The sequence below is a fragment of the Xiphophorus hellerii genome, chromosome 19 (genome assembly GCF_003331165.1).
Source record: "Xiphophorus hellerii strain 12219 chromosome 19, Xiphophorus_hellerii-4.1, whole genome shotgun sequence".
Classification (NCBI taxonomy): domain Eukaryota; kingdom Metazoa; phylum Chordata; class Actinopteri; order Cyprinodontiformes; family Poeciliidae; genus Xiphophorus; species Xiphophorus hellerii.
In genome coordinates this window covers 9,667,035-9,681,052 of record NC_045690.1, presented here as the reverse complement: position 1 = coordinate 9,681,052, position 14,018 = coordinate 9,667,035, and positions in this window count along the sequence as shown.

Here is a 14,018-nt window from a genome sequence, read left to right as displayed (position 1 = left end):
ATTCATTTCTACCTTGTAGGGCTTTATGACTTTACACAAAGATCTCTACGGACACTTAGCTGGTTTGGGTCTTTATGGTCTTACACCCTTTTTACTGTTGGTTTTTGTCATTAGTGTTCCTACATTAGTGTTCTGTTATCATGCATGTTTTCTAGTTCAGAAAAAGTACCTGACAGATAAGTTATAGTAGGAAATCATCTCATTTAAAAGAATTATGAATAAAAAGATGGACATAAAGTTTTACCCATCGAACCAATACAATATATTGAAAAAGTCCAGGGCACACCCCACCTATTTTGTGCCCTGTGTGCCCACAGCAGTCATCTATCAGTAGATGGAGAAAGATACCAGCGCTCCCCTTGTGACCCTGTAAGGATAAGCGTGTTTAGAAGATGGAAATTGTGCATCTCTAGTTTAAAGTTCTGTTGGTTTTAAAGAGTTGCTAAATTACTGAAAAAGCAGTGTGAGGTGAGCTGGTTCTGTTAGAGGTGAAACTTACTCAAAACTGAAAGTGTAAAGGGAAATCACTAAAACTAATTAACTTATGAGGACTAAAATATACCTGCTGCCATTGGTGTCCTTTGTAACTGCTGTATCATAAATATAAAATACAGAAACTGAGCACAGCTCAAAATATGCATACATATGAAGATGTCCAAACAGAATATCACTCCTGGCAGCTACACGGGACTGTATCGTCATTTCATTTATGAATCTTATGGCTAACCGCAAGGCATAAACTTGTGCTTGTTAGGTTTTCGGCTACTAGATGTTTTTGTGATGTTTGCTTGGACATGTGGCAACAGTTAGAAATCTTTTTCCAACAATTGCAAGAATCTGTCATGCAGTTTTGCTCTTTCAGCTTAGAGTTCAAAGCAGCAGGCTTTACTAAACATTATGGAAATGTAAAGCTTTGCGTTCTAACTAGAAGTTGTTTACAGAGACACAGTCGCTGGAGCATAACTTTATAATCAAGTAGATTTTAGTCTCTGAAAAAGAGGGAGAAGATGGCTGGCATAACATAAAATTTGATATACTTAGCTGTGTTGTTTATTGTCTAATTATTTTCTTTTTCATTATAGTTTCTTTTGTAGGAACATTGTGTTTTCAAACTGGTATATTTAGTCATTTTAGTCATGTTCTTTCAATTAATTAATTTGGATCTTATTGTAAGCTCCAGTGTTTAAGTAAAATCTTGATTATCTTTAAATAAAATCCAGAGGACAGAAAAAGTATTAATTTTAGCTGTTCTGCTCTAACTACCAAGAACACTAATGTCTCAATACCACCATTGTGAACTTATAGAAATAAGTTTAGTTGGAAAATTTAACAAAGATGGGAGCATTTATTACACATTGTACACCCAAGGAAATATTGCAGTAAATGAACAAATAATTTATTGAATCAAAACTGATTAAATAGATCAAGTGGTCATGTTGATAGCTATTTTTTGTGTTAAATGACATAATACAGTATACTTTATTTTCTCAAACTCAAAGATCTTTGCTTCAAAATTAGAAAATGAAATTTACATAGGACAGTACTGACTGTGCTGGCCAATACAAAAAAACACAAATAGCTCATCTTTAGTAGGCACACATTTAACATAATCCAAATTTTGCAATAAGTTCAGGGAAAAAAAGTATAGTTTGATATGCATTTAGGCCCCAATATTAGGCATATATAGAGAATAAAACTTCTATTTATGCCATGGAGTCTGACTTCAAATATTTAAGTTTTTAACAACTGCAAATTGTTATCTCGTATTAACAGAATAACTACTACAGTTAATATGATAGTTATTTTCTTCCAGACGCAGGATATTAGCTTGGGGAAAATGCTTTTGACCTCATGAAGTGAAAAAAATTGTTTTAACGTCAGTGGTTTTGGTAATTTATTTAGCTTCATTCTTCAGTGTCTCTTCATTACTTTTGGCCCTTTTTATAGCTCTTTGTGGTAACACACACAGAGGGGTCAGGGTGGTGTTTTTAAGTAATGCTTAGAAATTAACTCTTTCTGAATTACCTTTCACAAATGTTTTCTAAATCAAAAGAATCAGTTGAGTTTCAGGCAACTAATCAAGATGACTTGAAGTTGTGGAGGTTTGCGCTGCATGTTCTGGAAGGAGACCCCAGGGAAGACCTGAATCTTGCTAGAGGTTAATTCAGACAGTCTTAGAAAGTGCACAGCAAGAGTTTCTACTTTTCCTATCTCATTTTTTTTTTATATCTCCTTTCCATCAGCTAAGTTTCTTTATTGATGGCTTTTTATATAGAAATAAGTCAAAAGTAATGTAACATCTGCTACCGGAAAAGATAAAACCCTCAAGATTAAGCAAGATCAATTCCTGTTATGCATTGGTGTGTTTATAATTTATCATATGAATATGTGCAGCATGCATTATAAACTATATGACTGCATATGATTCAGTGTAATATACAGTACATACATTATTTTTAGAGCAACGTCTTGAATAGTGTAAATCTGTAATTTACTCAGGTAGATGCCTGTAAGATAACGATTTGAAATGTTATACATTGCTGTTTTTAGACTTCAAGCCATCAGCCAGAGGGTAAAAGATTACATAGTACATTTTTCCACAAATTGTTTTCTCATATTTTACATAATTATTATTAAATGAACAGTTGCCATAGCCCATCTGTCATGGAAAAAGTTTCTCACCGTTTTGTTTGTTGCTAATTTCAGGGAATCGTTGTGAATCATCCCTGTTGATAATTTTCTTCACAGCCACATTGTTGATGTACTGCATTTCATAGACAAGCTGCGGCATGACACTAAAACATGTGCAAAGCGATTTACAGCTGCACCAATGAATGTGGATGTTATGAGTCACAGAACCCAGACAGTTATCTTATCCTTTCTTCTACAGGTGGGACTGTAGAGGTGGGACTGGCTGTCTGAGAGGACAGCCCTGTGGAAATTGTGGTTTTGTGGTTAATTTGAAAGGAAAAAAAGCAAAAAGCAACTTTACTTTACATTTTTAAGTTATAAAAGCCAAAGGCTGCCCCATTTGGGAAAAAAAGGCCATGCTCTGATTGGTTTGTTAAAGTTTTATTTCCACAAAATGCCACTCATCTTACGCCAGCTCTGTAGAAATATAAAATTTACATTAAGTGCTTCAGCGGATATTACATTTATATCCACACATAACTGCATTATGTGCCTTAAATAGTTTTGTGCAATTTGGAAGGACATTACACCACATGTGTAAGAATTCATATAGAATTCATTTTTGGTCAAGTGAAAGTAGTTTATGAGATTTCATGGAGAAAGTTATTTTTCTATGCATGATCCAGGTTCCAGTAATCAGACAGAACCTGTTTCTCGATCAGATGACCACTCCTTGCTGTATTTTTCGGCATGTTTTCTCTTATTTTCCTAATGATTCATTAATGAGGCGCCCGAGACAAGGTCATTGACATTTATTATCAAACATTTATTATCAAGCATGATCTCAGTTTAGTCCAGAAGAAAGAATAAACAACACCTCTTCACAAGCCAAGACTACTAAACACAGTAACTGTTATTGTTCCCACTGACTGCAGAGTAGGACCTTTCCCACTGGCTTCAGCACAATGGACTCTAAGATGTCCTTTTAAGACCAAACAATGAAAACTAAAGAAATCATTCCTCAAGCCACGACTTAGGGCACAGAAGCCAACAGCTTTTCCCTTCAACTTGAACTCAAACATACTGGAGTGTGCTATTTTCAGTGTTACAAGCTCCTTCCTAATGTTAATTATAGAGTGAGTCAGGATGTGACATTTAAGTAAGGGGGATAATGAGAAGCATTCCCCGACACTGTAGATGTATGAGAGCCAGCAGACTGCTAACCGCACTCTGTATGTATACATGATGTCATGTGTGGACAGATTTGATAATCAGAATCTGATGCTTGGATGCTAGCCTGCAACCACTCACTGATTGAAACATTCTGTAATTTAGGTCCTGAAAACATTAAAACCACAATTATAATATGCAGTAATCTTTCATAGTAGTGAGGATAGAAGATGCTATTAATTTTTTTTCCCGGTTAATGTTTAGATCGTGTAATTTACTGGTGAGATTTTTCAGATGATAACGTCAGAAATATTGCCAAGTGCCTTCTGTATCTTAGTACAAACTACTTAGCAAGATGGATAATTAAGTGAATAATTTCATGGGATGGAAAAAGTATATATTATGCTTCCTCAATGCCTTGCAGTTGCCGTTTTACTTTTTAGAAAGAAGACAACTCTTCTTGGTAGGATCTGATGGTAGTCCATGTAACAAACAAGGTCATATGGCGGCAAGGTCAAAGTGGAATTGCAATTGGGCCACCAACAAAGCTTGAGCTGTTCTTTTTTTCAATTTTGCTACCTCAGAGATCATAGTAGCCATTATACCTGAAGTACATGTTGCAGCTGCCCTGAGGCTCACATGTTGCTGAGTGGCACTTTTGTGGTTGTGGTTAATGGGTACACGTCTCTTAGGGAGAGAAAAATTGGTCATGCTTCTCATTCTCACTGCAGGAGCCAGAACAACTTTTCTGTCCCTTGTGCTGATTCTCAAATTTTAACTGCTCCTGTAAAGACCTGTAATTTATGGTGCTGGTAAGATGTTTACATGCACTCATCATCGGTGGAAATTGCATCTGGATTGTAATATTTTTGAACTCTTCATTTTGTCAGGATGGACTAATAGCACCCCATGCAACTTCTGTGGTTCACTAAAATAAGATCTCTTCTATTTGATTTTCTCTAATCCATAAAGGCTAAAAATAAATTTTAATTAAGTTGGTTATTTTGGTATGTCTGCCTCCCAAACCTAAGTAAATGATGAGTCTATTCTTTCCGTTATATTGGCAAAATTAACTGCATCCAAGGTTCAACTTTTTGATCCAAACTGCCCCCTCATCAGATGAAAGGAAATTGGTTATGATGTTCAAGAACAACCCAGGAACCACCAAGCCCCAAGTTAGCCATGAACTGGAAAATATCTTGACACTAGCGTCACTGTCCAAAGTAAAGTAAGTTTAACAGCATGGCCAAAGAAGTTGCAGTCCAAGAAGGAAGTGCCTGCTCCAAAACTGACACCTTCAAGCTTGAATGAAATTTGCAGCTGCTAACGTGGATGAGCCAAATACCTTCTAGAGAAATAATTTTGGTTTTTTTTAATGATTTTATTTTATTTTGCCACAATGTCATGAAGACTGTTTGCTGAACTCAGAGTTAGGCTTTCAAACTCTAAGAACATGATGCCAACCGTTAAGAATAGTGGTGGTAGCATCTTGTTGAGGATTAGAATGGCTGCCAGACTTAGCGGTGGATTGCACAAAGTCAATGGGGTAGAGAACAAGTAGCTCTATCTCCAAATTCATGAACTTTTCACAAATCAACAGCTGAATGTCTGAAAGTGAAAGTTTGTGCTTTATATGCAATCTTGTAAGATGTCGTGTAAAAAAATGGGGTTACCTCACAAAATATTTCTGAATATTTCTAATAACTAATTTCAACAACAATTAAATTGTCAATTAAGGAAGAAATATCTGAAAGCAAGACCTCAAAAGATTTTCTGGATAAATAATAATAAAGGATAAAAAATAATTTCTTGTAGGAAATAAATTAGCTTTAATTTTGCCTCTTCCTTTATTGTTTATTTTCTTAGATCTTTCTATTTTAGTTCATTCCTTGAGTTTATTGAGTTCATTATTTTCATTGCTTGTGTTTTGTGCCTGCTTCCTTAGATTAGTGTTTATTTTTGTTTACTGTTTATGTTAGTTTAGAGTTTTCCTTTTGTTTTCTCTGCTTCCCTCAGGCTGCCATTCTGCTCCCCTTCCCAGCTGTTTCTCATTTACATCTCCCTGCTTTCTCTCCAGCTCCTCACACTCACCTGTAATTAGCTCTGGTTCCATTCTCTCCTCTCCCTCAGTGTATACAAGATTTTCAGGTAACGTTGTTCTCCACTGGATCCTCTGGTTGCATTCTGTTTAGCTCCATGTTTTTAACATGGAATTAGCATTTTAAAGCTGATATCTACATTTTAGTCCTGCCTGAAACCAGTACTGCATAACAATGTCAAGAACTACACAGTGGTCAAATAATGAATAGAATTGACTATATAGAGACAGTGGAAAATAATCGCAGACAACTTGGAGCAATTCTTGATGTATCCTCCTGAGAAGATAACACACTCCTACAGGCTGGTAATCTGGCACTCAGGATGTTCAGACCAAGGCAGGACACTCCGTCTCTCACTGGAAACCAAAATAATTGGTAGATTATTGCTAAATGCAGATGAATAAATAACACTTTAGCCATTTCCCTCTGCCTTTAAAAAGACCTTCAAATAAAAAAAATACTAACAGGCATAAATCAAAGTAGATTATAGTCACAAAACAGCTTATAAATAGCTCACTTTCCAAATACAAAAATATAATCATTAAAAAAAAAAAAAAAGTCAAAATACAAATAAAAATATTTGACACGTTAAAATTTTAAGTGGAACTGTTAGAACATTCCTGTCTTAAACTCGGTAAACCTTCACACTGAATGACTAACTGTTTCACATACTGACGACTCCATAAATGGATCATTTAAAGTGGTGCTGTTTGTTTAAATGAAGGAATGAAAGCAAACAAGCACAGACTAGAGTCTTTCAGTTTGCGGTAAGAAGAGTCAGCTCTATCTTTCTTTAACATTAAAAGCAGAAGGGTTTTACTTTTTTACTGACAGTACCCTTAATTACCCTGCCAGAATCCTCCCTCAAATAATGGTTCAAAGCCATTAGGAAAAAATGTTCCTTCTCTCTTCTGATTTCTGCTGGCTTAGCATAGTCTTCCAACATAGTCTCATGTTTTGGCTCATTTTGAAAAGAGATAAATGAGTGTAACATTTTAAAATAACAGTGCACCTTGGCTTTTGTATTGTTGACATGTCATTGGAGCAATAATATTAATGATCACAATCTGCAATAGTTAGGGTGTGCCTAGCAAAAGTATTCATATCCATGTTTTTTTTTTCCACATCACAATTTACAGTTGTGATTTTGTTAGGATTTTCTTGTGTTTGACCAGCACAAGGTAGATTGTGAGATGGCATGGAAAATATACATAGTTTTAAAAAATGAAATACTTTTTCACAAATACAAATATTAAAAAAAATGGAACTGTCTTTTTATTGAGCCCTGTTAATTGTGAAACCCGTACATGAAATCCATCACAAACATTTGCCTCCATAATTCACCCATATTAATAAAGTCAACCTGTATGTAATTTAGAATGTAAATTAAATACAGCATTTCTGCAATGGCCTTAGGTTTGCTAGATAACATTAATAAACAAAATATAAAGCTCAAGGTGAACGCTTTCAAGTATTTTAAATCAGAGTAACATTTTAGAACAATATCCCAAACTTTGGACATCTCACAGTTTGGGCAGGAAATTTCTAATCACAGAAGCAGCCAAGAGGCACATGGTAACTTGGAGTTTAACAACTCAGGTGGGAGAATCTATTGGCAGGGCAACTATTAGTTTTGCTCTCCACAAATATGATTTTATGGAAGAGTGGCAACAAATAAGCCATGAGAAGCCCTATTAGCAGTTTGCCTATAAGCCATGTAGGGGACACAAAAAACAAATGGAAAAAGGTTCTCTGGTCAGACATAACATAAACTGAACTTTTTGACCAACATGGAAAACACAAAGGATCTTACAAAAACATGCAGTTGTGATATTAGTTTAAAGACTTTAATGAAAATATTGGAATTGAACCCATTGTTCCTCAAACAGCATTGTATGCCAAATGTTAATGAGTAACTTGCCAAATATTATCTCCAATTTGTCCTTTCAAGTTGTAATATTAAACTTTTTTGCAAGGATACATATGATCTGATATATTGTGCAGCCCTTCAAAACACATTGTGCAATGGAAAACTAATGCTTAGCATGAAAGAAGAAATACCATCCCTGTGGTGAAACATTGTAGTGGTAGCATCATGCTTTGCCCAAAATAAGATTAGGGAAGCTGGACATACTTAAAATTTTACTTTTATCAGAACACAATATTGAACAGTCAGAGCCCAAGAGCTCTAAGATATTCAAATCAAAGTATATTTATATGTTAAAATGGTCTGTGAAAATGAAGAGATGCACATCCAAAAAAAAAAAAAAACTCTGACAATGCCCCCAAAAGGACAGTTTAAGGTGAGCAATTAACCCTATATGCATCTTTTTTGGTTGGAGAATGAAGTCAGGATACCCATCCATGCAAACAGTACTTTAATCACTGGGCTTTACATTTGATAAGCTATAATTCATTCCATGTGTTTTCAGTATGTGCAACAGAACGTGTGAAAGTTAGACATCAAAGGAGAAATCAGTGAAAATCAATCTTTCCGTAGTTCCGTTGCTGAACTGAAACCAAACCCCAAATAATACAAGCATCCCAGTCCAGTTTACATCATCTCATTAGACTTTCTCCAAGGAAACCTTTGTTTCTAAGCAATTCCTGCAAAAACATTTACTGGAATAATTTTGGAAAGAAAATAGTTTTCCTTCAACACTTTCTAAGATTTTTAGATGCATGAAATGTCCGATGGTGACGAGCAATGCTTCTATTAACGGTCAGTTAGGGTGTCTTTTTAGAGGATTGAGAACCTTAATGGGTGCTGGTCAAAAAAACGAAAGCATGTCTACATAAACGGTTCCAGAATTACAACGTTTTAAGCATAAGTTCATGTCACAAGCAGTCAATTGTGTAGTGGTGAATTACAATTTACCTGGGGTTGCTGCAAAGCCCTTTAAATTCCTCCACAGAGTGACAGTTTGTTAAATCTTCAGGTTACTACTTTTAGAAAATGTTACTCCTGACATCCTCCTCTTCACTGGAAAAACTGATATACAATTTCAAAAAGGAAGCTTTTCTATCACTATTTTCGTCTTGGTGAATATTTTGCTATCCACTGATGCCTGAATTCAGAGTTCCAAACATATCAGTCGCAATTAACATTCAATGAGCTTGACTGTACTTTTTCTTGTAACCGTTTGGTTTTACCGTCACAAGTTGTTTTAATGGAACTGAACATCACAGGCCAGAACACAGCTGGAAAGAAAAACTTGAAAAAAATACATGTTCTTGAAAGCAGCAACATCAATAAATACTTTGTTGCTTCTGAATAACTGGCGTCAAAATTTTAATTAGGAAAATCTGAGGTGTGATAGAACAACCAGTGAAAAATGTCCTGCTATGGTTTTGAACATTTCTAATTAAATCAGATTTTGCCTGACTGCACAGAAAATGTATCACAGCAGGGGTAGCAGACTTTCTAGCCTGAAATAAATTAATAATGAATTACAACTCAAAAAGGTGTAGAACATTTGTAAAGAGCCAAAGTAGACTTTTCACAGCCACCTTATATAGTTGAAAGCAGACATAATATTTAACATAGAATTGCATTCATCAGTTTTGTAGAAACGTTTCCTCTGGACTCATGACTGGTAATTGGTTAAAAACAGAGCTGGGCTTCTGTAAGTCTCTAACTTAGATTTTTTTTTTGTTCTTGTTTGTGCTGTCTTCCCTTTAGTTAACTGTTTTGTAACATAATTTTCCCTTAATTTATTGCGTGCATGAGACGCAGTCTCAAAGTTTTAAAAAAAATTTACAAATCAGCATTCCTAAGCAGCATGTGGAAATAATTTGCTTTTAACTTTCCCAGCTCAGTATTTTGAAATCACTTTTGTTCTCCAATAAGCTAATGTGACTCCCTTAGAAAAATGAAGATTAACAAAATACATTGACACTTTCTTACATAGTTGTAATCACATGTTAGTGTTGATTTTTTATTGCCCATGTTGAAACAGGGCAGCTGTTTTATATCTTGAAAGAAAGTATTAATGAATGTTATTTACACCTAGTAGATTTGATCAAACAGTTCATAAGTTTTGTCTTAGTAATCAGTCAACAAATTTTATGCACACAGTTCTTGTACTAATTTTGCATACCAGTACTAATGCCATTATTTTAGGATTCAAAATTGTTAGGAGCGTTATGGTGTCTGGAAATCTAATAAATCAGAGGAATAAATCAGTTAACAAGACAACTATTCCTCCTGCACTCCACTATGGCAGAGTAGCTGTTGAAAGAAAACAAAGTTTGCCAATGAGCCATGAAGGGGGCATAGTTAATATGTAGCAGAAGGAGCTCTGGTAAAATGAGAACAAACTATATCATTTTAGTCGACATGCAAAATGCTATGGGTGATGGAAAAATAAAAAAAAACTTTGCATATCAACCTACATGCAACATCTACAAGGTAAAACATGGTGGTGGAGCAAGCATCACGATGTAGAGATTTTTATTCAGCAGGCACACAGAAGCTGATGACAATTGATGTCAAGATGGATGAAACTAAATGAGTTAGTGAGCATCAGGAGGACATACTGTGCAAAAAAAAGAAAAAAAAATCTTTCAACAGATATTGTCTGATGCATTCAGTGACCACATTTGAGGTTATTTCTATACATAAATACACATTGTGCCCTCGAATATTGCATTTGATTTAGTTCCAAAAAATTAAAGACACTGCCAACTCTGATGTGACGGTATAAAAATGTTCATTTGTGAGTTTTTAATATTCTAATGCTGTGACATTTTTTTATTCACGTGAGTGGAAAAAAAAGCGTTCATTGCTTTTAAAGCTGCAACCAGAAACAATAATTAACCTTCAGCAAAGGTTTTTTGCAGTATATTTTTTTATGAATTTGTAAGTGATGTGTTCTCATCATTAGTCTTAGTGATTTGCTTTTTAATACTAAGCCCTTTCTGTGCAGAATAAAACACACTGAGGAAAAATAAAAATAAAACCATAAACATATGCCTTAACCTGGCATTCAAACACATGACTGAAGAACTACAACTAGCTTTGGTAAATAGCTAAGACATGGGAAATGATTGCATTCTGATAAATGGACTGAGGCAAATATTGCAGTGCATCCATTGAACAAATGATGATTAGTAGGAGAACTGAATTGACTTTGTCAATGTGTGAACAGTCAATATGACCAAAACCAGAACACCTGCTCAAGGCTCAATCTGTAATGTTTTGGCTGTTGTCGACGACATGGTGGCCTAAATCTGAGTCATGTTTGCCAAAGAAGTATCCAACACGCTCCTCTGTTTCAGCGTAGCTGCTGCTTTTATATTGGCAGCACCCTTAAGTTCCACAGCCAAGAATTCCCAGTCTTGATGATAAATGTGAGCCTCCGGGGATGGAGGAGCACTTAAAATTGGTCAGGCCCATCAACCACCAACACACTCCCACATGATGTCATTACAGCTCACACATAATTAAGACATGATGACTTAATATCCTATGGATTAAAAACATCTCACAACGGCAGGATTGGACTGGCAGCTGATAGTGCATAGGAATAGAATAGGATATTACCAAAAACATTTTTTTTGTAATATATTTTAAAAAAAAAAAACTTATAGATTTTGAATAATAATTTATGTATTTCAAGTGTTAATTTAAATTTGAGATTATGGTTTACAGATGATACAAAAGGCAAAATTTGGCTTTGTAGAAAAAGGAAATAATGCATTGGATGAATGTTTCAAAAAGTCCCAACAGTGTTCTGTGTTGACTTTGGACTTGATCAAATACAGTGAACCTAAACCAACCAGTGACATAACTTCCTAAATCATCACTGAGTGTGGAAACTTTACACCAACCCTTAAGCTGCTTGAATTTTGTGCCAGTTTGTTCTTCCTCCAAACACCAGGACCTTGATTTTCATATGAAATGCAAAATTTACTTACATTTTCAACAGAGACATTTGGACCACTGATCAACTGCCAAGACCTTTTTCTACTTAGTTCAGGAGTGACTTAACACAAAGAATGCCATTGTTCTGGGTATTTCTATGTTTGCTGGTTATTGAAGCACTGTCCATGCCTTGTGAAGCACCACTAAACTTTTGAAAGGGCTTTGCTTGACAATCCTCTCAAAGTTGCAGCTCATACCTTATCATTTTGAGCCTCTCATTACCACATTTTTTTCTGTTTATTAATTTTCTTTATTGTTCTTGGATACTGTCCTCGGCACACAGCCAGCTTCGTTAGTAATGCACTTCTATGCCTTTGCTTCCTGGTGAACGGCATCAATGATGGTCGACTGTCACATCTGCCATCTTTCCTGTGATTGCATAGGGTTACATTACTTAGTGAAACAAACAAAACAAAACCGTTTATTTTGTTCTAATGGAATATTTTGTTAGCGGTGAGTCATGATCATCAGCATTAACAAAAATAAACTGAATCTTTCTAGAATTTTAGTTTCACTTTTTGAAATGAGTTACTGAAATACATTTAAATCTATTTTTCAAATATTTGGAATACACCTGCATAATAAAATCTCAAGTTCTTTTTATTCTAACATTTATTGATGAACATCCGAAGAACATATACATTTATAGCCTTTGAGTACAATCTCAAAGTTTCTAGCAAACAATTTGCTTCAGCAGTCAAGTTGTGTGAGAAATATCTGAGTCAAAGAAATAATAAAAAACAATAAACCTTTAATTTAAACAAAAGGTCTAGAGAGTGTTGTTGATCAGAAAATTCACAAGGTTCGGGGACCCCTGACTACACATTCTAAAAGGTAGTGCACGCAATTTCAAAAATCATTAAGGCACAAGAATAGGCCTCTTGAACTAAAGGAAAAAGAGCTTCTAACCATTGTATAATTTGGCCTACATCTAATCTATATATCTTAGTGCATATACTGTACATGTTAGAACATGTCAGCGCGCACCGGCCCGACACGGCCCGCCGACGCACCAACGGTCCGACCACATCTAACCATATATGTTTTCTAAATTCTGAAACTAATATTAAACAAGTTGGGCCATTTTAGACTGATAGGTTTCAAAGTGAAAGTTTTGCCATGCAAAATGGGGTTTATAATGTAAAAAAAAAAAAAAAATCAAAATAGAGGGTATTGCTGTTTTGATTTCTGGCCCTACCTTGTAGGTGCGATGGAATCTCTTTAGTGCAACATTGTAGCTCATAACATTATTGCTAAAAATAAACCACATTGTGTTCCTCTTTACAATGATACAATAATTTATGGTGATGATATTTCTTGATTTATAAACAGCACTGGTTTCAAATGCATTAACTTAAAAACTAAAGCAAGAAAGTCCTTTCCAATTTTCATTTATTTGACCTTTGACACGCAACTTACAATAAACAAGTTCAAGCAGAATAAAACTCACTAATCATATCGCTTGTACCTTTACCCTCCATTTCACATTTTCAAATGCAATCCATTTTGTTCACAGCATAATATTTTTTGAGCAGTGCCATTTGAGGGCAAAACCAAAAACTGCCTTACTGCCAAAAATGGCTCTAAATCAGCAGCAGCCAGTTGACATTTAAGGCTGAGGATGAGACCAAAATTAGAAACTTCATCACACATCACACAACTTTCCATCATGACTCATTTTTAAACCCATCATTGGGCTCACACAATGACTGGACTATATTACGCTGCAGCTGTCCAAGAAAAAATTGAGAAGAAAAATGTATATTAACGCTTAAAGATGACACAAAGCTCTTAACAGTTATTGCTAATAAAATCAGTGACTGGGTTTTTTCTGTTATTGTACCATGTACAATAACAAATACAATTTGTTATTGTACTATGTACAATAAAAAATTTCAAACAATAATCTGTTATCCAAAAAAAAAGAACATACATCCAGGTTAAAAGATGGGAACTTTGATTTAAGTGGTTGCAAAAAATGATGTTTGTCAGTTTTAACTTCATTTACTGTCATGTTCCGTGTTTTTCTGTGTGTTTATTTTGAGTTTCCTGTGTCTCTGAGTCTCCGTGTTGTCCTGTCTCCCTTTGATTACTCCCAGGTGTTTCTCGTTCCCTAATTACCTCCTGTGTATTTAGTCTCACCTGTGTCTCTGTGTTTTGTCGGGTCCTTGTCGTGTGTCAAGCCAGTCGTC